This window comes from Siphateles boraxobius, unplaced genomic scaffold, assembly GCF_051911475.1.
Source record: "Siphateles boraxobius isolate OS27281-9 unplaced genomic scaffold, OSU_SipBor_1 42, whole genome shotgun sequence".
Taxonomy (NCBI): Eukaryota; Metazoa; Chordata; class Actinopteri; order Cypriniformes; family Leuciscidae; genus Siphateles; species Siphateles boraxobius.
In genome coordinates this window covers 1397501-1425163 of record NW_027509053.1, presented here as the reverse complement: position 1 = coordinate 1425163, position 27663 = coordinate 1397501, and the positions used below count along the sequence as shown (strand labels likewise).

The window sequence follows — 27663 nt, the reverse complement described above, 5'->3', positions numbered from 1 at the left end:
TGTTACATTTATTTCCATTGTTCATTAAAATCAAACAATTGTGTCAAGTCAAGTCAAGTCAAGTCACCTTTATTTATATAGGTGTATATAGGTATTATTTATATAAATATATTTATATATATTTATATTATATAATAATTGTGTCCTTGTTTGCATTGTACTTTAGTGTTTTTAAAGTAAATTTTATTGACTTGCATTATTTTATCTTGCTCAGATGTGTAAACACTAAATGTTAATAACTGTTGTCATTAAACACTACATAATTATTTGATTTAAAAAAATCTTGTTTTTTTCCTATGTTCTCCATAGCTTTATATTTTATTATTATTATTATTAATGTTATTGTTGTTTAATCTATAAGTATTTAATACATTACCTTTTTCAGTTTTACATAATAATATGTATATTTCTGTACTATAAATAAAACGAGAAACTTACTATTTGGTGTTTACTGGTTATATTTCATATATATATTGGATTTCTGTACATAGTTAAACAAATATAATGTAAATATCTCAATGTAAAATGTAAAGGTCTAAAACATTATCAAAATGTTCTTTACAATTATTCACATTCAAATATTTTCTATATTAAAGAAAACTAAACCCTATTATAATGTAAATGTTTATTAAGGTAGTTGCACATTTTGTACATTCTACACAACAACAAATCTTACACGTTTTATTCTAATTTTGTGCACAAAGTTAGTTTATTATATGTAAATCGTACTTAACATGAGTTTCTAATCATTTTTTAATCTAGATACACTTTATGGTAGTTGTGGTCGAGACGAGACTCGAACCTGTAATTTCGTGTATTTTACAGGCCCGCCTCCCTGGAATTTCCTGCGTTCTTATTGGCTAGCAACACTCTACACCTACATGCGACTGGCCCTCCCTGGGATTTCCTGCGTTCTTATTGGCTAGCAACGCTCTACACCTACATGCGACAGGCCCCCACGTGGAAGGCAGCTATGCTCACCACTATTGAAGACTGTTGGATGTAGACTGGAAGCCCTGTTCTGCGGTCAGCAAGAATTTTCGCAATACATTAGCAGCTGGCAGGTGCAGATGGACTCTCTTTGTTTGGACCTGGCACTTAAAAAAATTGCATGAACTTATTGACCTGACCTACCAGGCACCATATTAAAAAACAAGGTCTCTAATTTAATAATGTAACACGTTTTATACAGACACTTCATATTTAAACGGTATTAGATTATTTTTTGCATTCACTGGCTTCTGTGAAGCGTTGAGCTAAAATGACGCATGACGCCGTTCTTGGAAGCCGCGCTGATCGGATACAACAACCTGTCTCTGCAACTCCTTGTGGAAAGTGGAAAGTACCTCCGCCTGTCACGCGGAGACTGGGGTTCAATTCCCCGACGGGGAGATCCAGTCCTTTACTGCTGCCAAAAGACCTTAACAAAAGTTTTGCTCCAGCAAACAAGTTACAGGAGAAGTTCGCAAGGGGCCCCGGACAACTGTTTTAAAGACAGCTTGAGAAAAATACAATGCATTGGCCGGGAATCGAACCCGGGTCAACTGCTTGGAAGGCAGCTATGCTCACCACTATACCACCAACGCAAGCCTGATGTATGTAGACTGGAAGCCGTTTTGTGCGGTCAGCAAGAATCTTAGCAGCTGGCAGGTGCAGATGAACTGAAACTCTCTTTGTTTGGACCTGGCACTTAAAACAATTGCATGAACTTATTGACCTGACCTACCAGGCACCATATTAAAAAACAAGGTCTCTAATTTAATAATGTAACACGTTTTGCTCCAGCAAACAAGTTACAGGAGAAGTTGGCAAGGGGCCCGGACGACTGTTTTAAAGACAGCTTGAGAAAAATGCAATGCGTTGGCCGGGAATCGAACCCATAAAGCAAGAATGGACAGACCCAGGAATCGAACCCATAGCAAGAATGCTCGTAATCAAGGTCTTTAATTTACAAATGTGATGCGTTGGCCGGGAATCAAACCCGGTCACCTGCTTGGAAGGCAGCTATGCTCACCACTATACCACCAACGCAGGCCTTAGAACGTAGACTGGAAGCCCAGTTGTGCCGTCAGCAAGAATTTTCGCAATACATTAGCAGCTGGCAGGTGCAGATGAACTGAAACTCTCTTTGTTTGGACCTGGCACTTAAAAAAATTGCATGAACTTATTGACCTGACCTACCAGGCACTGTAGTGATCTTTTTCTTTGTAGAAAAGTTAGAAGCTCAGACCAGGAGACAGTAGAAGTTTTCCAAGCAGAAGCTCTTTATTGTTTGTCGGTAGCTGCAGTCATTCCAACATCGTCTAACTAAGGGAACTTTACATTGTAGTTTATATACATTTCAAGGGGGAGGGACTACATTGTGAGGAACAAAGCATGTAAATGAGTTGAAACATGAGAACAGAACGGTGCAGGACTTCTCGCACTGAGATAAGAACTCCAAGACAAATGGTCTCAGTAATAAAATAGCAGGTGTTCAAACTTGCTCAGCATGACTCTTCACCCGGTAAAACAATGAGAACAGGAAAAGCCTAGCCTTCTCGCACTGAGATGGGACAGTCAGGAATATCCTGCTGGGAACCCCTACCGTTTGCAGAGATTTCCTGGTCTCATCATTTATAAACTTTCTCAATATAAAATACTATTGTATTGGAAATCTAAATTAAACATTTAAATAAAATTTGTAATCCTACAACACCATATTAAAAAACAAGGTCTCTAATTTAATAATGTAACTCGTTTTATACAGACACTTCATATTTAAACGGTATTAGATTATTTTTTGGATTCACTGGCTTCTGTGAAGCGTTGAGCTAAAATGACGCATGACGCCGTTCCTGGAAGCCGCGCTGATCGGATACAACTACCTGTTTCTGCAACTCCTCGTTAGTATAGTGGAAAGTATCTCCGCCTGTCACGCGGAAGACCGGGGTTCGATTCCCCGACGGGGAGATCCAGTCCTTTACTGCTGCCAAAAGACCTTAACAAATGTTTTGCTCCAGCAAACAAGTTACAGGAGAAGTTGGCAAGGGGCCACCGACGACTGTTTTAAAGACAGCTTGAGAAAAATGCAATGCGTTGGCCGGGAATCGAACGCATACAGCAAGAATGGACAGACCCAGGAATCGAACCCATAGCAAGAATGCTCGTAATCAAGGTCTTTAATTTACAAATGTGATGCGTTGGCCAGGAATCGAACCCGGGTCAACTGCTTGAAAGGCAGCTATGCTCACCACTATACCACCAACACAAGACTGTTGGATGTAGACTGGAAGCCCTCTTGTGCGGACAGCAAGAATGTTCGCAATATATTAGCAGCTGGCAGGTGCAGATGAATTGAAACTCTCTTTGTTTGGACCTGGCACTTAAAAAAATTGCATGAACTTATTGACCTGACCTACCAGGCACCATATTAAAAAAAGGGTCTCTAATTTAATAATGTAACACGTTTTATACAGACACTTCATATTTAAACGGTATTAGATTATTTTTTGGATTCACTGGCTTCTGTGAAGCGTTGAGCTAAAATGACGCATGACGCTGTTCCTGGAAGCCGCACTGATCGGATACAACTACCTGTCTCTGCAACTCTTTGTTAGTATAGTGGAAAGTACCTCCGCCTGTCACGCGGAGACTGGGGTTCGATTCCCCGACGGGGAGATCCAGTCCTGTACTGCTGCCAAAAGACCTTAACAAATGTTTTGCTCCAGCAAACAAGTTGCAGGAGAAGTTGGCAAGGGGCCTCGGACGACTGTTTTAAAGACAGCTTGAGAAAAATGCAATGCGTTGGCCGGGAATCGAACGCATACAGCAAGAATGGACAGACCCAGGAATCGAACCCATAGCAAGAATGCTCGTATACAAGGTCTTTAATTTACAAATGTGATGCGATGGCCGGGAATCGAACCCGGGTCAACTGCTTGGAAGGCAGCTATGCTCACCACTATACCACCAACGCAAGACTGTTGGATGTAGACTGGAAGCCCTGTTCTGCGGTCAGCAATAATTTTCGCAATACTTTAGCAGCTGGCAGGTGCAGATGAACTGAAACTCTCTTTGTTTGGACCTGGCACTTAAAAAAATTGCATGAACTTATTGACCTGACCTACCAGGCACCATATTAAAAAACAAGGTCTCTAATTTAATAATGTAACACGTTTTATACAGACACTTCATATTTAAACGGTATTAGATTATTTTTTGCATTCACTGGCTTCTGTGAAGCGTTGAGCTAAAATGACGCATGACGCCGTTCCTGCAAGCCGCGCTGATCGGATACAACTACCTGTCTCTGCAACTCCTTGTTAGTATAGTGGAAAGTATCTCCGCCTGTCACACGGAGACTGGGGTTCGATTCCCCGACGGGGAGATTCAGTCCTTTACTGCTGCCAAAAGACCTTAACAAATGTTTTGCTCCAGCAAACAAGTTACAGGGAAGTTGGCAAGGGGCCCGGACGACTGTTTTAAAGACAGCTTGAGAAAAATGCAATGTGTTGGCCGGGAATCGAACCCATACAGCAAGAATGGACAGACCAAGGAATCGAACCCCTAGCAAGAATGCTCGTGATCAAGGTCTTTAATTTACAAATGTGATGCGATGGCCGGGAATCGAACCCGGGTCAACTGCTTGGAAGGCAGCTATGCTCACCACTATACCACCAACGCAAGACTGTTGGATGTAGACCTGAAGCCCTGTTCTGCGGTCAGCAATAATTTTCGCAATACTTTAGCAGCTGGCAGGTGCAGATGAACTGAAACTCTCTTTGTTTGGACCTGGCACTTAAAAAAATTGCATGAACTTATTGACCTGACCTACCAGGCACCATATTAAAAAAAAGGGTCTCTAATTTAATAATGTAACACTTTTTATACAGACACTTCATATTAAACGGTATTAGATTATTTTTTGGATTCACTGGCTTCTGTGAAGCGTTGAGCTAAAATGACGCATGACGCTGTTCCTGGAAGCCGCGCTGATCGGATACAACTACCTGTCTCTGCAGCTCTTTGTTAGTATAGTGGAAAGTACCTCCGCCTGTCACGCGGAGACTGGGGTTCGATTCCCCGATGGGGAAATCCAGTCCTGTACTGCTGCCAAAAGACCTTAACAAATGTTTTGCTCCAGCAAACAAGTTACAGGGAAGTTGGCAAGAGGCCCGGACGACTGTTTTAAAGACAGCTTGAGAAAAATGCAATGCGTTGGCCGGGAATCGAACCCATAAAGCAAGAATGGACAGACCCAGGAATCGAACCCATAGCAAGAATGCTCGTAATCAAGGTCTTTAATTTACAAATGTGATGCGTTGGCCGGGAATCAAACCCGGTCACCTGCTTGGAAGGCAGCTATGCTCACCACAATACCACCAACGCAGGCCTTAGAACGTAGACTGGAAGCCCAGTTGTGCCGTCAGCAAGAATTTTCGCAATACATTAGCAGCTGGCAGGTGCAGATGAACTGAAACTCTCTTTGTTTGGACCTGGCACTTAAAAAAGTTGCATGAACTTATTGACCTGACCTACCAGGCACTGTAGTGATCTTTTTCTTTGTAGAAAAGTTAGAAGCTCAGACCAGGAGACAGTAGAAGTTTTCCAAGCAGAAGTTCTTTATTGTTTGTCAGTAGCTGCAGTCATTCCAACATCGTCTAACTAAGGGAACTTTACATTGTAGTTTATATACATTTCAAGGGGGAGGGATTACATTGTGAGGAACAAAGCATGTAAATGAGTTGAAACATGAGAACAGAACGGTGCAGGACTTCTCGCACTGAGATAAGAACTCCAAGACAAATGGTCTCAGTAATAAAATAGCAGGTGTTCAAACTTGCTCAGCATGACTCTTCACCCGGTAAAACAATGAGAACAGGAAAAGCCTAGCCTTCTCGCACTGAGATGGGACAGTCAGGAATATCCTGCTGGGAACCCCTACCGTTTGCAGAGATTTCCTGGTCTCATCATTTATAAACTTTCTCAATGTAAAATACTATTGTATTGGAAATCTAAATTAAACATTTAAATAAAATTTGTAATCCTACAACACCATATTAAAAAACAAGGTCTCTAATTTAATAATGTAACTCGTTTTATACAGACACTTCATATTTAAACGGTATTAGATTATTTTTTGGATTCACTGGCTTCTGTGAAGCGTTGAGCTAAAATGACGCATGACGCCGTTCCTGGAAGCCGCGCTGATCGGATACAACTACCTGTTTCTGCAACTCCTCGTTAGTATAGTGGAAAGTATCTCCGCCTGTCACGCGGAAGACCGGGGTTCGATTCCCCGACGGGGAGATCCAGTCCTTTACTGCTGCCAAAAGACCTTAACAAATGTTTTGCTCCAGCAAACAAGTTGCAGGAGAAGTTGGCAAGGGGCCTCGGACGACTGTTTTAAAGACAGCTTGAGAAAAATGCAATGCGTTGGCCGGGAATCGAACGCATACAGCAAGAATGGACAGACCCAGTAATCGAACCCCTAGCAAGAATGCTCGTGATCAAGGTCTTTAATTTACAAATGTGATGCGATGGCCGGGAATCGAACCCGGGTCAACTGCTTGGAAGGCAGCTATGCTCACCACTATACCACCAACGCAAGACTGTTGGATGTAGACTGGAAGCCCTGTTCTGCGGTCAGCAATAATTTTCGCAATACTTTAGCAGCTGGCAGGTGCAGATGAACTGAAACTCTCTTTGTTTGGACCTGGCACTTAAAAAAATTGCATGAACTTATTGACCTGACCTACCAGGCACCATATTAAAAAACAAGGTCTCTAATTTAATAATGTAACACGTTTTATACAGACACTTCATATTTAAACGGTATTAGATTATTTTTTGCATTCACTGGCTTCTGTGAAGCGTTGAGCTAAAATGACGCATGACGCCGTTCCTGCAAGCCGCGCTGATCGGATACAACTACCTGTCTCTGCAACTCCTTGTTAGTATAGTGGAAAGTATCTCCGCCTGTCACACGGAACCTGGGGTTCGATTCCCCGACGGGGAGATTCAGTCCTTTACTGCTGCCAAAAGACCTTAACAAATGTTTTGCTCGAGCAAACAAGTTACAGGGAAGTTGGCAAGGGGCCCGGACGACTGTTTTAAAGACAGCTTGAGAAAAATGCAATGCGTTGGCCGGGAATCGAACCCATACAGCAAGAATGGACAGACCCAGGAATCGAACCCATAGCAAGAATGCTCGTAATCAAGGTCTTTAATTTACAAATGTGATGCGTTGGCCAGCAATCGAACCCGGGTCAACTGCTTGGAAGGCAGCTATGCTCACCACTATACCACCAACGCAAGACTGTTGGATGTAGACCTGAAGCCCTGTTCTGCGGTCAGCAATAATTTTCGCAATACTTTAGCAGCTGGCAGGTGCAGATGAACTGAAACTCTCTTTGTTTGGACCTGGCACTTAAAAAAATTGCATGAACTTATTGACCTGACCTACCAGGCACCATATTAAAAAAAAGAGTCTCTAATTTAATAATGTAACACTTTTTATACAGACACTTCATATTAAACGGTATTAGATTATTTTTTGGATTCACTGGCTTCTGTGAAGCGTTGAGCTAAAATGACGCATGACGCTGTTCCTGGAAGCCGCGCTGATCGGATACAACTACCTGTCTCTGCAACTCTTTGTTAGTATAGTGGAAAGTACCTCCGCCTGTCACGCGGAGACTGGGGTTCGATTCCCCGATGGGGAAATCCAGTCCTGTACTGCTGCCAAAAGACCTTAACAAATGTTTTGCTCCAGCAAACAAGTTGCAGGAGAAGTTGGCAAGGGGCCTCGGACGACTGTTTTAAAGACAGCTTGAGAAAAATGCAATGCGTTGGCCGGGAATCGAACGCATACAGCAAGAATGGACAGACCCAGGAATCGAACCCATAGCAAGAATGCTCGTAATCAAGGTCTTTAATTTAAAAATGTGATGCGATGGCCGGGAATCGAACCCGGGTCAACTGCTTGGAAGGCAGCTATGCTCACCACTATACCACCAACCTAAACTGTTGAAGACTGGAAGCCCTGTTCTGCGGTCAGCAATAATTTTCGCAATACTTTAGCAGCTGGCAGGTGCAGATGAACTGAAACTCTCTTTGTTTGGACCTGGCACTTAAAAAAATTGCATGAACTTATTGACCTGACCTACCAGGCACCATATTAAAAAACAAGGTCTCTAATTTAATAATGTAACACGTTTTATACAGACACTTCATATTTAAACGGTATTAGATTATTTTTTCATTCACTGGCTTCTGTGAAGCGTTGAGCTAAAATGACGCATGACGCCGTTCCTGGAAGCCGCGCTGATCGGATACAACTACCTGTCTCTGCAACTCCTCGTTAGTATAGTGGAAAGTATCTCCGCCTGTCACGCGGAAGACAGGGGTTCGATTCCCCGACGGGGAGATCCAGTCCTTTACTGCTGCCAAAAGACCTTAACAAATGTTTTGCTCCAGCAAACAAGTTACAGGAGAAGTTGGCAAGGGGCCACCGACGACTGTTTAAAAGACAGCTTGAGAAAAATGCAATGCGTTGGCCGGGAATCGAACGCATACAGCAAGAATGGACAGACCCAGGAATCGAACCCATAGCAAGAATGCTCGTAATCAAGGTCTTTAATTTACAAATGTGATGCGTTGGCCAGGAATCGAACCCGGGTCAACTGCTTGGAAGGCAGCTATGCTCACCACTATACCACCAACACAAGACTGTTGGATGTAGACTGGAAGCCCTCTTGTGCGGACAGCAAGAATGTTCGCAATATATTAGCAGCTGGCAGGTGCAGATGAATTGAAACTCTCTTTGTTTGGACCTGACACTTAAAAAAATTGCATGAACTTATTGACCTGACCTACCAGGCACCATATTAAAAAAAAGGGTCTCTAATTTAATAATGTAACACGTTTTATACAGACACTTCATATTTAAACGGTATTAGATTATTTTTTGGATTCACTGGCTTCTGTGAAGCGTTGAGCTAAAATGACGCATGACGCTGTTCCTGGAAGCCGCACTGATCGGATACAACTACCTGTCTCTGCAACTCTTTGTTAGTATAGTGGAAAGTACCTCCGCCTGTCACGCGGAGACTGGGGTTTGATTCCCCGACGGGGAGATCCAGTCCTGTACTGCTGCCAAAAGACCTTAACAAATGTTTTGCTCCAGCAAACAAGTTGCAGGAGAAGTTGGCAAGGGGCCTCGGACGACTGTTTTAAAGACAGCTTGAGAAAAATGCAATGCGTTGGCCGGGAATCGAACGCATACAGCAAGAATGGACAGACCCAGGAATCGAACTCATAGCAAGAATGCTCGTAATCAAGGTCTTTAATTTACAAATGTGATGCGATGGCCGGGAATCGAACCCGGGTCAACTGCTTGGAAGGCAGCTATGCTCACCACTATACCACCAACGCAAGACTGTTGGTTGTAGACTGGAAGCCCTGTTCTGCGGTCAGCAATAATTTTCGCATTACTTTAGCAGCTGGCAGGTGCAGATGAACTGAAACTCTCTTTGTTTGGACCTGGCACTTAAAAAAATTGCATGAACTTATTGACCTGACCTACCAGGCACCATATTAAAAAACAAGGTCTCTAATTTAATAATGTAACACGTTTTATACAGACACTTCATATTTAAACGGTATTAGATTATTTTTTGCATTCACTGGCTTCTGTGAAGCGTTGAGCTAAAATGACGCATGACGCCGTTCCTGCAAGCCGCGCTGATCGGATACAACTACCTGTCTCTGCAACTCCTTGTTAGTATAGTGGAAAGTATCTCCGCCTGTCACACGGAGACTGGGGTTTCGATTCCCCGACGGGGAGATTCAGTCCTTTACTGCTGCCAAAAGACCTTAACAAATGTTTTGCTCCAGAAAACAAGTTACAGGGAAGTTGGCAAGGGGCCCGGACGACTGTTTTAAAGACAGCTTGAGAAAAATGCAATGCGTTGGCCGGGAATCGAACCCATACAGCAAGAATGGACAGACCCAGGAATCGAACCCATAGCAAGAATGCTCGTAATCAAGGTCTTTAATTTACAAATGTGATGCGTTGGTCAGCAATCGAACCCGGGTCAACTGCTTGGAAGGCAGCTATGCTCACCACTATACCACCAACGCAAGACTGTTGGATGTAGACCTGAAGCCCTGTTCTGCGGTCAGCAATAATTTTCGCAATACTTTAGCAGCTGGCAGGTGCAGATGAACTGAAACTCTCTTTGTTTGGACCTGGCACTTAAAAAAATTGCATGAACTTATTGACCTGACCTACCAGGCACCATATTAAAAAAAAGGGTCTCTAATTTAATAATGTAACACTTTTTATACAGACACTTCATATTTAAACGGTATTAGATTATTTTTTGGATTCACTGGCTTCTGTGAAGCGTTGAGCTAAAATGACGCATGACGCTGTTCCTGGAAGCCGCGCTGATCGGATACAACTACCTGTCTCTGCAACTCTTTGTTAGTATAGTGGAAAGTACCTCTGCCTGTCACGCGGAGACTGGGGTTCGATTCCCCGACGGGGAGATCCAGTCCTGTACTGCTGCCAAAAGACCTTAACAAATGTTTTGCTCCAGCAAACAAGTTGCAGGAGAAGTTGGCAAGGGGCCTCGGACGACTGTTTTAAAGACAGGTTGAGAAAAATGCAATGCGTTGGCCGGGAATCGAACCCGGGTCAACTGCTTGGAAGGCAGCTATGCTCACCACTATACCACCAACGCAAGACTGTTGGTTGTAGACTGCAAGCCCTGTTCTGCGGTCAGCAATAATTTTCGCAATACTTTAGCAGCTGGCAGGTGCAGATGAACTGAAACTCTCTTTGTTTGGACCTGGCACTTAAAAAAATTGCATGAACTTATTGACCTGACCTACCAGGCACCATATTAAAAAACAAGGTCTCTAATTTAATAATGTAACACGTTTTATACAGACACTTCATATTTAAATGGTATTAGATTATTTTTTGCATTCACTGGCTTCTGTGAAGCGTTGAGCTAAAATGACGCATGACGCCGTTCCTGCAAGCCGCGCTGATCGGATACAACTACCTGTCTCTGCAACTCCTTGTTAGTATAGTGGAAAGTATCTCCGCCTGTCACACGGAGACTGGGGTTCGATTCCCCGACGGGGAGATTCAGTCCTTTACTGCTGCCAAAAGACCTTAACAAATGTTTTGCTCCAGCAAACAAGTTACAGGGAAGTTGGCAAGGGGCCCGGACGACTGTTTTAAAGACAGCTTGAGAAAAATGCAATGCGTTGGCCGGGAATCGAACCCATACAGCAAGAACGGACAGACCCAGGAATCGAACCCATAGCAAGAATGCTCGTAATCAAGGTCTTTAATTTACAAATGTGATGCGTTGGCCAGCAATCGAACCCGGGTCAACTGCTTGGAAGGCAGCTATGCTCACCACTATACCACCAACGCAAGACTGTTGGATGTAGACCTGAAGCCCTGTTCTGCGGTCAGCAATAATTTTCGCAATACTTTAGCAGCTGGCAGGTGCAGATGAACTGAAACTCTCTTTGTTTGGACCTGGCACTTAAAAAAATTGCATGAACATATTGACCTGACCTACCAGGCACCATATTAAAAAAAAGGGTCTCTAATTTAATAATGTAACACTTTTTATACAGACACTTCATATTTAAACGGTATTAGATTATTTTTTGGATTCACTGGCTTCTGTGAAGCGTTGAGCTAAAATGACGCATGACGCTGTTCCTGGAAGCCGCGCTGATCGGATACAACTACCTGTCTCTGCAACTCTTTGTTAGTATAGTGGAAAGTATCTCCGCCTGTCACGCGGAGACTGGGGTTCGATTCCCCGACGGGGAAATCCAGTCCTGTACTGCTGCCAAAAGACCTTAACAAATGTTTTGCTCCAGCAAACGAGTTGCAGGAGAAGTTGGCAAGGGGCCTCGGACGACTGTTTTAAAGACAGGTTGAGAAAAATGCAATGCGTTGGCCGGGAATCGAACGCATACAGCAAGAATGGACAGACCCAGGAATCGAACCCATAGCAAGAATGCTCGTAATCAAGGTCTTTAATTTACAAATGTGATGCGTTGGCCGGGAATCGAACCCGGGTCAACTGCTTGGAAGGCAGCTATGCTCACCACTATACCACCAACGCAAGACTGTTGGATGTAGACCGGAAGCCCTGTTCTGCGGTCAGCAATAATTTTTGCAATACTTTAGCAGCTGGCAGGTGCAGATGAACTGAAACTCTCTTTGTTTGGACCTGGCACTTAAAAAAATTGCATGAACTTATTGACCTGACCTACCAGGCACCATATTAAAAAACAAGGTCTCTAATTTAATAATGTAACACGTTTTATACAGACACTTCATATTTAAACGGTATTAGATTATTTTTTGGATTCACTGGCTTCTGTGAAGCGTTGAGCTAAAATGACGCATGACGCCTTTCCTGCAAGCCGCGCTGATCGGATACAACTACCTGTCTCTGCAACTCCTTGTTAGTATAGTGGAAAGTATCTCCGCCTGTCATGCGGAGACTGGGGTTCGATTCCCCGACGGGGAGATTCAGTCCTTTACTGCTGCCAAAAGACCTTAACAAAAGTTTTGCTCCAGCAAACAAAATACAGGGAAGTTGGCAAGGGGCCCTGACGACTGTTTTAAAGACAGCTTGAGAAAAATGGAATGCGTTGGCCGGGAATCGAACCCATACAGCAAGAATGGATCGATCCAGGAATCGAACCCATAGCAAGAATGCTCGTAATCAAGGTCTTTAATTTACAAATGTGATGCGTTGGCCAGCAATCGAACCCGGGTCAACTGCTTGGAAGGCAGCTATGCTCACCACTATACCACCAACTCAAGACTGTTGGATGTAGGCTGGAAGCCCAGTTGTGCGGTCAGCAAGAATTTTCGCAATACATTAGCAGCTGGCAGGTGGAGATGAACTGAAACTCTCTTTGTTTGGACCTGGCACTTAAAAAAATGGCATGAACTTATTGACCTGACCTACCAGGCACCATATTAAAAAACAAGGTCTCTAATTTAATAATGTAACACGTTTTATACAGACACTTCATATTTAAACGGTATTAGATTATTTTTTGCAATCACTGGCTTATGTGAAGCGTTGAGCTAAAATGACGCATGAAGCCGTTCCTGGAAGCCGCGCTGATCGGTTACAACTACCTGTCTCTGCAACTCCTTGTTAGTATAGTGGCAAGTATCTCCACCTGTCACGCGGAGACTGGGGTTCGATTCCCCGACGGGGAGATCCAGTCCTTTACTGCTGCCAAAAGACCTTAACAAAAGTTTTGCTCCAGCAAACAAGTTACAGGAGAAGTTGGCAAGGGGCCCCGGACGACTGTTTTAAAGACAGCTTGAGAAAAATGCAATGCGTTGGCCGGGAATCGAACCCATACAGCAAGAATGGACAGACCCAGGAATCGAACCCATAAAGCAAGAATGGACAGACCCAGGAATCGAACCCATAGCAAGAATGCTCGTAATCAAGGTCTTTAATTTACAAATGTGATGCGTTGGCCGGGAATCGAACCCGGTCACCTGCTTGGAAGGCAGCTATGCTCACCACAATACCACCAACGCAGGCCTTTGAACGTAGACTGGAAGCCCGGTTGTGCGGTCAGCAAGAATTTTCGCAATACATTAGCAGCTGGCAGGTGCAGATGAACTGAAACTCTCTTTGTTTGGACCTGGCACTTAAAAAAATTGCATGAACTTATTGACCTGACCTACCAGGCACTGTAGTGATCTTTTTCTTTGTAGAAAAGTTAGAAGCTCAGACTAGGAGACAGTGGAAGTTTTCCAAGCAGAAGTTCATTATTGCTTGTCGGTAGCTGCAGTCATTCCAACATCGTCTAACTAAGGGAACTTTACATTGTAGTTTATATACATTTCAAGGGGGAGGGATTACATTGTGAGGAACAAAGCATGTAAATGAGCTGAAACATGAGAACAGAACGGTGCAGGACTTCTCACACTGAGATAAGAACTCCAAGACAAATGGTCTCAGTAATAAAATAGCAGGTGTTCAAACTTGCTCAGCATGACTCTTCACCCGGTAAAACAATGAGAACAGGAAAAGCCTAGCCTTCTCGCACTGAGATGGGACAGTCAGGAATATCCTGCTGGGAACCCCTACCGTTTGCAGAGATTTCCTGGTCTCATCATTTATAAACTTTCTCTATATAAAATACTATTGTATTGGAAATCTAAATTAAACATTTAAATGAAATTTGTAATCCTACAACACCATATTAAAAAACAAGGTCTCTAATTTAATAATGTAACACGTTTTATACAGACACTTCATATTTAAACGGTATTAGATTATTTTTTGGATTCACTGGCTTCTGTGAAGCGTTGAGCTAAAATGACGCATGACGCCGTTCCTGGAAGCCGCGCTGATCGGATACAACTACCTGTCTCTGCAACTCCTTGTTAGTATAGTGGAAAGTATCTCCGCCTGTCACGCGGAAGACTGGGGTTCGATTCCCCGACGGGGAGATCCCGTCCTTTACTGCTGCCAAAAGACCTTAACAAATGTTTTGCTCCAGGAAACAAGTTACAGGAGAAGTTGGCAAGGGGCCTCGGACGACTGTTTTAAAGACAGCTTGAGAAAAATGCAATGCGTCGGCCGGGAATCGAACGCATACAGCAAGAATGGACTGCCCCAGGAATCGAACCCATAGCAAGAATGCTCATAATCAAGGTCTTTAATTTACAAATGTGATGCGTTGGCCGGGAATCGAACCCGGATGAACTGCTTGGAAGGCAGCTATGCTCACCACTATACCACCAACGCAAGACTTTTGGATGTAGGCTGGAAGCCGTGTTGTGCGGTCAGCAAGAATTTTCGCAATACATTAGCAGCTGGCAGGTGGAGATGAACTGAAACTCTCTTTGTTTGGACCTGGCACTTAAAAAAATGGCATGAACTTATTGACCTGACCTACCAGGCACCATATTAAAAAACAAGAGGTTAATGACACAATATCCTCAAAATCAGGAAATAATAGTACCCCAAACTAACACTTACAAGACATAGAGTGCAGTCACCATCACACACACACATATTAGACACATATTTTAACTGTTCATTTTTAATGTTCGCTTTTCATTATATCATCTCTAAAAAGATTTAAATTTTAAGTAAGATTTTAAACTTCACATTTTACTGTAGCTTTTACCTAATTTTACATGGTCTCTTAACCAGTTTCAAAGCATGTCTGTTCATTATTCATTTGATCTTAGAAAAGTCAGCTGGATTTTGGTTCATTATCACTATTTTGCTTCAGCTTGCTCTAGCAGGCCGATAACAGAAAGCCAGACACAGTTACCATCCCTGCCTCCACTCAGACAGTCTCTCTCTCTCTAATGGCGCTTTTCCACTACACAGTACCAGCTCGCCTTGGCTCGGCTCGGCTCGACTCGACTCGCCTTTGTTTGGTTTTCCACTGTGTAAAAGTTGTACCTGTACCTGCTTTCGGGTACTTTTTTTCGTACCACCTCCGGCGAGGTTCTAAGCGAGCTAAGGCGATACTAAAATGTGACGTAATACAATGCCGACTGCTGATTGGTCAGAGAGAATCGTCACTATTCACTGCGTCATCATTGCACGCCGCAGACGGAGTATCCAGAATAACCAGAGAATAACCCCGCCATTTTTAAATAGTTTGCCCAGATATACTAAACTTACTATTATGGCAACTCGGAAGAATACGCCGTGGTCAAACGAGGAGGTGCAGACTTTCCTATGTTTGGTTGCCGAAGAAAGGATTCAGCGAGAGCTTGATGGGGCAACGAGGAACGAAAAAGTTTATCAAGAAATCTCCGAACTGCTGTCCACACATGGCTACAACAGGACTTTCCAGCAATGTAGGGAAAAGTTAAAAAAACTGAAGAGTGACTACAGAGCTGTAAAGGACCACAACGGCCGCAGTTGTTCAAACCGAAAAAGCTGGAAGTGGTACGAACAGATGGACGGTATCTACGGCCATAGACCGGCGAGCAACGGGAGGGAGGGTGGACTTGACTCGGCCACCAGTTTGTTGGAGTCGCTGTTGGAGGATGGTGAGTGTTTAAAATTTACATTACATTAATCATGTAGGCGCACTCTGCTTGAGAGTTTTGTTTTCTGTAGGCTGGCTTTTGAAAAGCTGAAGCTCACTTATAACATCGAAGACTGTAAACTTGTGTCGCAGATAACAATTGCTGCTACCGCTAACTATCTGCCATTGCTATTTTCGTATTGTGTTGACTTTTGTATGATCTTTCTATCTAGATTCCTTTTCGACGAGCGAGAATGGTTCAGTGACTCCCACTGATGCCACCTCGGCACCGGAAACAGCGGCACCATCGACACCAACAAGATCAGCAGCGTCGACACCGAGACCCGCAGCAGCGTCGACACCGGCAACCGGTTAGTATAATTGGAGAAAAAGTAAACTCTTCTAGCCTGTTGTCTGTGAATCTATACACACTTTTTAATATATCATTAATCGTATCAATAACTCATTAATATAACGTAAACATACTTGCATAACAACAGGAAGCATTCCCAGTTATGGGAATGCAGGATTCATTAATAAACCTGTTCAGTATTTTTATAACTTTCCAGACGTACACCTATACTGTACACATGGTATTTTAAAGTTGACATTTACTAAAATAGATGTTTAATAAATACATTAAATACATTTACTCAGATGTTAAGTCGTTATATACTATATAAGTAATAGTAAGTTGTGGGCTTGTCTTTTTTTATGTAGAAGCTGTAATGATAATACATGTGAACAATTTACAACACACACAACCTTTGAATGAAACGTGACTTGTCCGTTTTTCTTTATAACTCATTCATTGTAATTATTTTTTTGGCCAGGACGGAGGAAACGAAAGAGGGAACAGGAGCATCTGACTGTCCTGAGGGAGATGCAGACATCGGATGTCGAGCAGCTGGAATTGAACCGGGCACAGCGGGAGCGCCATTTACAGATGGCACTCGATGATGCAGCACATGCCCGAGAACTAGAAGCGGCTTTAAGGAGAGAGGAGATGGCTGCAATGTCGTCCTTCAACCAGGCCTTTCTGGGAACCCTGAGCCAGCTTGTCCAGGCACTGAACCGGCGGGATGCTGTTCCACCGCCCCTGGACTGAAACCCCTTTGTTTATTTTAATTTAATGTTTGCACTACATGTAACATATGTATATAGTTGGATGTGTGAATTTATATTAATATTATATTTTTTTCTATTTGTATGCGTGTTTAAATAAAACCTTTTTGAAACTTATTACAAACAGTGTCTTTTTTTGATGGTTTGCCTTTTTACAAGGGTTTAAACAAGTATTTTCAGATTTTATACTGTGATAACCTTTAATGAAAAACAGCAGAGACAACATATTTAATGATAATGTATTTATTTAGCAATTAAAATAACGCATCAGACCCTCCCGTACATCTCTGCCCTCCTCCTCAACACCCTGTGCCACTGGCACCACAGGCTCTGCTGCTGCAGGTGCATCCCAGTCATCGTCATAGTCCTCTCCATGACTCTCACAAAGGTTATGCAAAGCACAGCAAGTAAGAATCATAGATTTCACGATTGTAACATCACAGTCATTTCTTTTCATGAGGCAACGCCACCTTCCCTTCAGTCTACCAAAAGCGTTTTCAACCACTACCCGTGCTCGACATATTTTCTTGTTGTAGATCTGCTGTTCTACTGTCAGCCGTCCAGTGTCAGTGAATGGCTTTAGGAGCCAGTTCTGCAGGGGATAGGCAGAATCTCCCAGGATGTAGTAGGCAACATTCACCCCACCAATATTCCTGGTGTAAGCTGGAAAGTGGTTGCCACGGCTGGCCAACTCCCACAATGTGGACAGTCTTAAAACACGAGCATCATGCAATCTGCCAGGCAGTCCTGCAAACACGTTCCAGAACAGTCCTTTTCCATCTACAACACCTTGAAGGACCTTGTCTCTCCATCACTGGACGCAGTTTGTTGTACAAATATATGAATGTTTCTTCCGACATTCTGAAGTTCTGAACCCACTGCGCGTTTGTGAAACCAGGAACAATAACATCCCACCACTCGGTAGCTCGGTTGAAAGCCCAAACAGACGGTTTGCCGCGGCGACTTTGCAAAGCTAAACAGATCTGAAACACATAAACCATGCACATTGTAGTACGTAATACTGGTAGCTATAAAGTTGATTAAATACTTTGCATATAGTATAGTATTTACACATATGCAAACGTTAGCTATGTTAGCATAACTTACCCTCTTGCGTCGGCTTTGAACAACCGGATTCGTCTCGTAGTCTGAACTCTGTAGTAATTCCCAAACTCTCCTGTTTTTTTCAGCAGTGTTTCGTTTTTCTGCCCTCAGCCTCTCATGAAACAACGTTTGTCTTCTTGCTGTGAGAAACAGCCACATCCCGAGGATCAAAAACAGCATATACTCGATTTCCCCCATTGTCCTGTGTGTGTGGGTAGCGGATGTGTGTCGCGTATAAGATTACGTCACGGCAGTTTCCTGCGGCGTCGCTATGACTACCGGGTACTATTTGTGGCGGTACTATCTGCAATGGAAAACGGAGCGAAAAGCGAGCCGAGTCGAGGTGAGCCGAGGCGAGTCGAGCCGAGTCGAGCTGGTACTGGTAATGGAAAAGCGCCATAAACAAATAATCTTTTCAACAGCCTCCTAAGACTGTAATTTAGACAAAATGTAATATTAAATTTATTACATTAACCTTTTACCATTCACCTTTGTTATCCAGACTCTTCTCAAACCTACAAAAGCCTGTCTTCATCTTTAATTTTAATCCAATTAGGATTCACACTATAAGTTTGACGAGGCAAGCACTCTCTGCTTGTGATACTTTTGCAGTTATTGTAAATCATCTGTGAGATTAGTCTCTCTATATCATCTAAAACCTTTTTAAAATGTTTAATTACAACACAATCATCCTTTTAGTTACTTTGATATATTTTGCAACTCACATCTGTTGGAGTCATTCATTTTACATCAACCTGTATTCATCAATTCACTTATAAAAATTACTATTATAGAAATTACTATTATAGATATTTTCTTCAAAAGGATTCACTTTAAGACTTCAATCTTTTGACCTTTTTATCTCTTATTTCTCAGACGAAAAATGTCACTGTCGTCATTTAAACACTGATCTACTTTCAAACCAATATTATTACCAAAAATGTGTTGTCATTTTATCACATTTTAAACACCTTCTCGGTGGGCATTTACAGTTACGTATTAAATGGTCCTGATGACCACCATTAAAACACTCTCGGCTCCAACTTACTGCACACCCTTGAAGCAGTGTGTCCCAAACAGGAATGCAAACCGAGCTGATAAGCAGTTCTCTGTATTCTTTTACAGTCCACCAGTGGCTGATTTAATCATAATAGCCCAATCATAATCTTCATCATTATTATTGGCAGAACATTAATTGTCATAAGCTGCAAAATATTCTAAGTTGTTTTCACAAAGTGTCTGTTTAACTTTAGTCACACTTGTCCAAGGAAATGATCTTCGACCCATAATTTAATATACTTGCTTTTTGTAATCATCGTAAGCAATACAAGGCTCAATATTTTAATTTTTCAGTTTCTTTGTTTGTTTGTAGCCAGTCAAGTTGTTGTTTAAATTTCCAAACAGAAGCAAAACTTATCAAGACAACCATTTACTTAATAATTTCTGCAAATTTCTCTGAAGTGAGGGCTTCAGAGCACAGCTGCTTACAGCGTTCGCTCTTTTCTGTCTCACTATTAGTTTCAGGACTGTTCAGGTTACTGATCAAGTTACTCAGTTTGTCTGCCATATCTTAATAACAGTTCAAACTCACCTGAAGTCATTGCAGAAATGGAGGCGGCGATCTTTGAACAACACAGCTTGGCTTCTCCGTGATGAAACTGCAGAGTATACTCCAAAATCACAGTTACATATACTGGTCCATGCCAATTTGGGTCACAACTTTTTTTTTCTTTTTTTTTTCTCTCTCGGGATCGTTCCTGATGCATCCCTGGCAAACAACCCTATTTTTGTTAGTATCCCTAACTGCCTGATTCACTAAATTCGGGGATCCCCTATCTGAGATGGAAGAGATTGAGCAGGTTTACGGTGCCACTGGACCTCCCGTCCAGGGACGTACTCTGCTGGGGTGGTGCTACACCATTAATGCCCAGCGGGGCCCACACAGAGCACGCTTCGCTTGCGCTGTCTGCTGCCGTTACCCTTAACGACGCTCTCAGCGACTTCTTATCCTCTCAGCAGTAGGCCTACAACTTGCTCCTTCACTCGCCTCATCGGAGTGAAGGCTCTCCCGCTCTCCTTCAAAATCTCTTCCAGTCAGACAGCCCTAACAATTAATAAAAGCTTACTACCTTGTGTGTTGATTTGCCAGAGATGTCACCACGGAATGATTGCCCGCCGCATCCTCCACCAAACTGTAAGGGGTATACAGTTAAAGACCCAGAACCAGATATGAAGAATGAAGACCCAGAGTCAGAATTATAAAAAATTAAAGAAAATATTTACTGAAGATAGTTTGCAGTTTCATCAGCATAAGTCAGCTTCAATACTCGCACAGGAGTTCGTAGGCCGCCCCGCTTACAGTTACAAAGATCACAGCAGTTATACGATTTCCAAGGTCTAAGCTACGTCATTGCTTACAGGATGAATGATTCTCATTGTCTATGAAATAGATAAACACAGTAATTTTCCACACATATACAGATAGACTGAAGCATATCTCCATCGATTATGCAGCTGAAGTTAGGCACGTCATGACCTTCCAGGTCGCAGATTTGGGTTGGTCAATCTCCACTCAGTCAACTCAGTCAATCTCCAATAATGCCAGTGGTTCCTTAACCTGTAACCAAGAAGACTAACACACACACCGACACACAGCTTTTCCAAGGTTGGATTTGGCCAGGCTCTCACTATAAACAGGAGAGTCCTCTCAAAACATCAAGATAATGCGTTCTTTCTCTCAAGGATAGCTAAACTTTAGTCTAACTGGAAAGAAAGGCTTTAACAAAGAAATGGCCCCTTAAACTATTGGCTTCAATGACCCCTATATGTTTTAACACATTGAAGACCTTTCTCAAACACAATACAAGTCAAGTCAAGTCATCCTCATTTATATAGCGCTTTTAACAATGTAGATTGTTTCAAAGCAGCTTTACAGAGATAAAGATATAATTTAAGGTAACAGAGATTGGTTTGGTTTTATAGTGGCTCTTGAAAAATGTTTTTTCCAGCTAAAGTTAGTTTTGATTGATTCACTTCCATCTAAATGATAGTTTGTTATTAAGGGTAACCTTCTTTCTCTCAAGGATAGCTAAACTTTAGTCTAACTGGAAAGAAAGGCTTTAACAAAGAAATGGCCCCTTAAACGATTGGCTTCAATGACCCCTATATGTTTAAACACATTGAAGACCTTTCTCAAACACAAAACAAGTCCCTATTTCATTTCTGGAAGCTGTGTTAAATAAGCAAGCACTGCATTCAGATATCAAATGCAGACATTAAAGAATACATGAAAAGAACATTTCAGTAATCACACTGGTAACTTATATAAATAAAGTAAAATCTCCAGAGAAGTCATTCAATTCATTTGATATTTAGAAGGAAAAATATTGATCAATACCTTAATTATAATCAATCATTACATATACATTGAAGCAGCAGTGGATTCCAATCCACCCCCTTCATCTTGCAGCGGAAGCTGATGGTGAGGGCATCGGAGGAGTGTTTTTGGTCATCTGTTTTTGCTGCTGTTTTAAAAGATACTGCTGCAAATTGTACATTTTGCTGCCTGGCACACACTTCTGCCTCATTATAAAGAAAGCATTTCCGTCTGCCCTGGTATCCCAAATCTTCCTCCAAGTGTCTTGTGCTCTGGATCCAAATCCAACAGTATTGTCATCCTCTGTCAAAACTGGCACTGGATCTGGCCTTTGAGACAGATACTGTTTAAGATCTTCAATTTCCTTGAAGCTTCTTGAATACTCAAGAAAGGAAATGAGGCTATCCTTGCATGGACCCTCTGGGTTGAACTGCCCAGCCTGTTCTTCTTCCTCAACCTTATCGGACAGGTACAAAGCATAGCTGACATCATTCTCTAATAACAACTTGAAAGACTTGCCCTTGTACTTGCCGAACTGAAGAATGCATTCTCCCAACACCTCTTGCTTGTCAGAGACATCCCCTCCTCTATGTAACACAAGAGAACGGGCGTTCAACTTGACCAGATCTTCTCTTTGAGGTGTTGACTTGTCCTGCAGTGAAGGGTTGTCTTTAATTCTTTTTGCCTCTTCTGATGGGTCCCGGCGTAAATGGCCCGACGGGCCTTTCCTGAAAGACACTTTGACTTTCCCTGGGAAGAACACTGTTTTCTTCATGATGCTGTTCTGAAATCAGAATGTATTCATTGGTGTCTCAGCATAAGCATTTAAATACTTACAGTAACAAAATGAAATAAGACAGTTAATACTAAAGCATCAGTGATATACATAAAAGAGTTATTTTACAATGCTATAATATTCCATAATATTACTGTTTCTTAACTGAATAAATGCAGCCTTAGAGCACGTACTGTTTATTAAATTTGCATTATTTAATATTCATTATTTAAATTGCTTTAAAAATGTATATATGTATATATAAAAAGTTAACAAGTTAACTAATTAAAAATGTTAAATTATACCATTAAATTGTACACATATGTATATATATATTTGTTTCTAATTTAAATGTAATATATGTGTGTGTCTGATATTAATTACATTATAGGAGGACCAAACCCGCAGAAATTAAAAATTAATAAATAAACATGTAAACAAATAAAAAGATAAATTTGATAATAGGAAAATAAATAAAGGAATAAACGACTTGATAAAATAAATATGATTTATTCTTTATCAAACTAATTTTTGTATTATTTCCCTTAATTTATTTTCTGCTTTTATTTATTTGTTAATTAATATTTATATTTGGTCAGCAAGACCAACCAACCTAATTATCATGCACATCAAAAAAATGTAAGAATAGATATAAAACTAAAGAAAGAAAATTAAAAATAAATAAAGATTAAAATAAATAAATCTGGAAATAAATACATATTGGAATAAATAAATAAACAAATAAATGAATGCATAAATAAATATAAGAATAAATGGAACAAACAAATAAATAAAATAATAAATAAATACAATTAAAAATAATACAAATACATTAAAATATAAAAGCAAAAAATTATAAATTAGGGGAAAAATATACAAAAATACATTTGATTAAAATGAATCATGTTTATTTTATCAAGTCTTTTATTCCTTTATTTATTTTCCTATTATCACATTTATTTATCTATCTATTTATTAATTCATTTATTGATTCATTTTTAATTGCAGGTTTGGTCCTCCATACTACTGCACATTACATCTTACTGCACTGTTAACATATATTTTAAGCATATATTTAACAGAATAAATTAGTGACGGAATAATGTTCTTTGACTTGTTAGGTGTACTGTTTCTTATCGTCACAATCCATTCAACACGATAACAATACGATTACATGACAATATACATGCAATTTAAATGATACAAATATTTGAATAATAATGTATATGCGGTCACCTGAGGGAAAATGTGTCTGCAATTTGCATACCCTTTGGTAAATGTATTTCATGAACAATGCTCACCTAACAAGTCAAATAACATTATTCCGTCACTAATTTATTCTGTTAAATTCATATTCAGTCAGTATAGTTCTGACAGCATGACTTAAGTATTACTTCATTCATTTACTCATTTATAATCATCCAGTCATAATGCAGCTCCTTCTTTAAAGATCTTCTAACATCTAAATAATGAATTAAATCAGCTCATCTTCATCTTCAAGTCCACATGGGTGTCCTAGCAGAGTAACAACATGTATTGTGCACATGAACCCAAAATTAAATGCCACTTCGGTTGATATTTTGAAATAAAAGGCAAGAACATTCAAACAAATGTCCAAACACATTTTTCGGTCACTTCATTTGAAATAGTATTTGTATAAAGACCATTAACTTACTTGTAAAGAATGTGGGCTCTTTTCCAGGCAGGGGTAGTGTGGAACTATGTGTAGGATGAGGTGCAGTCGGTCTCAAAGATAGATTCTGTGAAATTCTATCTCCAAACCGAGAGTCTAAAGGGGAAATCTCTCCTTTATTACTTTTAACCTCTGTAAAAAGCAAGAAAGAGTAGAATAGTGAGAAAGCAAACATAGTTATTTTTTCTACTGCTGCTGAATCATTTACAAATTTGGTAACTATCATGCGGTAATTGTCAAAATTCCTGTCGATTTGGGATGGGCCACAGTTGCTAAAGTTCACTCACGTGTCTGCCTTTTAATTTTATTCTTAAAGCGAGTTCCTAGAATTTCACACAATAAATGTATATATTCACATTATATACTAGAATTACATCTCTTGTGCCTTAATTTCAAAGGCAACATAAGTAATTTTCAAATAACTAAAATAACTTCAAAACAATAATAAAACATTAATTATACGCTGTATATCTTGCTTCAGAGAGAATATGGTGCGTGTATATTTTCTAATCGCTAGGTGTCAGTACACTCACTGGCTGTTACCTAGAGTGCCGTGGGCTTGCTATTTGTTCCAAACAACATGGCTTTTGACGCAAGTTTACAGTAACGATAAAAGCATGTGAAGATGCTTTCCAGCATTGACAGCATGCGCCTGCTTTAGTTTGTAACCTTCTGGAGGCCTAGCTTAAACTTTATAAAAGGAAAAAAAGTCACTGTTACAGGATTACCCTTGTAAAGAGTTATGTTGGTAAGAAACAGTTTTGTCTACAAGCTAAAGATGACAACGCCCCTTTGTAGTCTGGGACATGTCGGGTAGACCGGTAGCTCGCTGTGATCGTATAGTGGTTAGTACTCTGCATTGTGGCCGCAGCAACCCCGGTTCGAATCCGGTGAGTTTTCTGGGTGCCATTGAAATTGAGCTCCATGTCACCACCTCTCCTCACCCCGTCCTTCAAACTACTCTTTTTGTGCACGGCGCGTGTCCTTGATGTGCTCTGGATGTTCGAGTGAATTGAAACTGGGACCTTCTTTGAAAGCATGAGTTCTCAGGTTCGAACCCCTAGAGAAAAGACTGAAAACGAAACGCTCCTATTTATTTGGGAAGAATCTTGTTTCAGAGAGAATATGGTGCGTGTATATTTTCTAATCGCTACGTGTCAGTACACTCGCTGGCTGTTACCTAGAGTGCCGCGGGCTTGCTATTTGCTACAAACAACTGCGCCTTTGACACAAGTTTACAATTACGATAAGAGCGCGGCAAGTCAACAGCATTGAAGCGTGTGAAGAGGCTTTCCAGACAAGTAGCAGTGAGTTTTTGTTCTTTTTCTTAGCATTATTTTCCTTTAATGACTATTATCATCAGTCTAATAGGCTGCATTCTCACTAATTTGCAAATATATTTTGACATACCAGAGGTTTTGACGGCCGTTCTGAATCTTCGAAGAAGGAAACGCAATGCATTGGAGGACACTCTTTTTTCTGCGCCAATACGATTCATTTTGCTGTGCGTTCGCACGCAGCACACACGCTTCTCGAGCAAGAGCCCGCATAGCTCAGTCGGTAAAGCATCAGACTTTTAATCTGAGGGTCCAGGGTTCAAGTCCCTGTTCGGGTGAAAGAGCCTCTTTTTGTGGAGCGGTACGTTTTGTTGTTGAGTTCTTGCTGATCTACACTGGCCTCGGGCAGCGACGCTGCAAGGCAGCAAGCCAAACGACATGCCCCTTTCAGACAGCTTGTAGTTGTGGCCGAGTGGTTAAGGCGATGGACTTGAAATCCATTGGGGGCTCCCCGCGCAGGTTCGAATCCTGTTGACTACGTTGACAGTCTTCTTTAGTTTGTAACCTTCTGGAGGCCTAGCTTAAACTTTATAAAAGGAAAAAAAGTCACTGTTACAGGATTACCCTTGAATAAAGTAATGTTGGTAAGAAACAGTTTTGTATGCAAGCTAAAGATGACAAGGCCCCTTTGTAGTCAGGGACACGTCGGGTAGACCGGTAGCTCGCCATGATCGTATAGTGGTTAGTACTCTGCGTTGTGGCCGCAGCGAATCCGGGTCACGGCAAGGTTTTCTGGGTGCCATTGAAATTGAGCTCCATGTCACCACCTCTCCTCACCCCGTCCTTCGGCCTACTCATTTTGTGCACGGCGCATGCCCTTGATGTGCTCTGGATGTTCGAGTGAATTGAAACTGGGACCTTCTTTGAAAGCATGAGCTCTCAGGTTCGAACCCTTAGAGAAAAGGCTGAAAACAAAACACTCCTATTTATTTCGGAAGAATCTTGCTTCAGAGAGAATATGGTGCGTGTATATTTTCTAATCGCTAGGTGTCAGTACACTCGCTGGCTGTTACCTAGAGTGCCGCGGGCTTGCTATTTGCTACAAACCACTGCGCCTTTGACACAAGTTTTCAATAACGATAAGAGCGCGGCAAGTCAACAGCATTGAAGCGTGTGAAGAGGCTTTCCAGACAAGTAGCAGTGAGTTTTTGTTCTTTTTCCTAGCTTTATTTTCCTTTAATGACTATTATCATCAGTCTAATAGGCTGCATTCCAACTAATTTGCAAATATATTTTGACATAGCAGACGTTTTGACGGCCGTTCTGAATCTTCGAAGAAGGAAACGCAATGCATTGGAGGACACTCTTTTTTCTGCGCCAATACGATTCATTTTGCTGTGCGTTCGCACGCAGCACGCACGCTTCTCGAGCAAGAGCCCGGATAGCTCAGTCGGTAAAGCATCAGACTTTTAATCTGAGGGTCCAGGGTTCAAGTCCCTGTTCGGGTGAACGAGCCTCTTTTTGTGGAGCGGTACGTTTTGTTGTTGAGTTCTTGCTGATCTACACTGGCCTCGGGCAGCGACGCTGCAAGGCAGCAAGGCAAACGACATGCCCCTTTCAGACAGCTTGTAGTCGTGGCCGAGTGGTTAAGGCGATGGACTTGAAATCCATTGGGGTCTCCCCACGCAGGTTCGAATCCTGCCGACTACGTTGACAGCATTCGTCTGCTTTAGTTTGTAACCTTCTGGAGGCCTAGCTTAAACTTTATAAAAGGAAAAAAAGTCACTGTTACAGGATTACCCTTGAATAAAGTAATGTTGGTAAGAAACAGTTTTGTCTGCAAGCTAAAGATGACAAGGCCCCTTTGTAGTCAGGGACACGTCGAGTAGACCGGTAGCTCGCCGTGATCGTATAGTGGTTAGTACTCTGCGTTGTGGCCGCAGCGAATCTGGGTCACGGCAAGGTTTTCTGGGTGCCATTGAAATTGAGCTCCATGTCACCACCTCTCCTCACCCCGTCCTTCGGCCTACTCTTTTTGTGCACGGCGCGTGCCCTTGATGTGCTCTGGATGTTCGAGTGAATTGAAACTGGGACCTTCTTTGAAAGCATGAGCTCTCAGGTTCGAACCCTTAGAGAAAAGGCTGAAAACGAAACACTCCTATTTATTTCGGAAGAATCTTGCTTCAGAGAGAATATGGTGCGTGTATATTTTCTAATCGCTAGGTGTCAGTACACTCGCTGGCTGTTACCT

The 27663-nt window shown here is 41.7% G+C and overlaps 15 non-coding genes across 15 annotated transcripts; 5 read left to right on the top strand and 10 right to left on the bottom strand.

Annotated features, from left to right (window-relative positions):
• Positions 1–1514: 1514 nt before the first annotated feature.
• Positions 1515–1586, bottom strand: trnag-ucc (transfer RNA glycine (anticodon UCC)). Its single transcript has one exon. It is a non-coding gene; the product is annotated as a tRNA-Gly (tRNA).
• Positions 1587–2880: 1294 nt separating this feature from the next.
• trnad-guc (transfer RNA aspartic acid (anticodon GUC)) lies at positions 2881–2952 on the top strand. The gene has a single exon. It is a non-coding gene; the product is annotated as a tRNA-Asp (tRNA).
• A 226-nt stretch (positions 2953–3178) lies between these two features.
• On the bottom strand, positions 3179–3250 carry trnae-uuc (transfer RNA glutamic acid (anticodon UUC)). The gene has a single exon. It is a non-coding gene; the product is annotated as a tRNA-Glu (tRNA).
• Positions 3251–3886: 636 nt separating this feature from the next.
• On the bottom strand, positions 3887–3958 carry trnag-ucc (transfer RNA glycine (anticodon UCC)). The gene has a single exon. It is a non-coding gene; the product is annotated as a tRNA-Gly (tRNA).
• Positions 3959–4593: 635 nt separating this feature from the next.
• On the bottom strand, positions 4594–4665 carry trnag-ucc (transfer RNA glycine (anticodon UCC)). The gene has a single exon. It is a non-coding gene; the product is annotated as a tRNA-Gly (tRNA).
• Positions 4666–6219: 1554 nt separating this feature from the next.
• On the top strand, positions 6220–6291 carry trnad-guc (transfer RNA aspartic acid (anticodon GUC)). The gene has a single exon. It is a non-coding gene; the product is annotated as a tRNA-Asp (tRNA).
• A 226-nt stretch (positions 6292–6517) lies between these two features.
• On the bottom strand, positions 6518–6589 carry trnag-ucc (transfer RNA glycine (anticodon UCC)). Its single transcript has one exon. It is a non-coding gene; the product is annotated as a tRNA-Gly (tRNA).
• A 2047-nt stretch (positions 6590–8636) lies between these two features.
• Positions 8637–8708, bottom strand: trnag-ucc (transfer RNA glycine (anticodon UCC)). Its single transcript has one exon. It is a non-coding gene; the product is annotated as a tRNA-Gly (tRNA).
• Positions 8709–9345: 637 nt separating this feature from the next.
• On the bottom strand, positions 9346–9417 carry trnag-ucc (transfer RNA glycine (anticodon UCC)). Its single transcript has one exon. It is a non-coding gene; the product is annotated as a tRNA-Gly (tRNA).
• Positions 9418–10658: 1241 nt separating this feature from the next.
• On the bottom strand, positions 10659–10730 carry trnag-ucc (transfer RNA glycine (anticodon UCC)). The gene has a single exon. It is a non-coding gene; the product is annotated as a tRNA-Gly (tRNA).
• Positions 10731–12074: 1344 nt separating this feature from the next.
• On the bottom strand, positions 12075–12146 carry trnag-ucc (transfer RNA glycine (anticodon UCC)). The gene has a single exon. It is a non-coding gene; the product is annotated as a tRNA-Gly (tRNA).
• A 2598-nt stretch (positions 12147–14744) lies between these two features.
• On the bottom strand, positions 14745–14816 carry trnag-ucc (transfer RNA glycine (anticodon UCC)). The gene has a single exon. It is a non-coding gene; the product is annotated as a tRNA-Gly (tRNA).
• Positions 14817–25870: 11054 nt separating this feature from the next.
• trnas-uga (transfer RNA serine (anticodon UGA)) lies at positions 25871–25952 on the top strand. Its single transcript has one exon. It is a non-coding gene; the product is annotated as a tRNA-Ser (tRNA).
• An 895-nt stretch (positions 25953–26847) lies between these two features.
• On the top strand, positions 26848–26920 carry trnak-uuu (transfer RNA lysine (anticodon UUU)). The gene has a single exon. It is a non-coding gene; the product is annotated as a tRNA-Lys (tRNA).
• Positions 26921–27040: 120 nt separating this feature from the next.
• trnas-uga (transfer RNA serine (anticodon UGA)) lies at positions 27041–27122 on the top strand. Its single transcript has one exon. It is a non-coding gene; the product is annotated as a tRNA-Ser (tRNA).
• Positions 27123–27663: the final 541 nt, after the last annotated feature.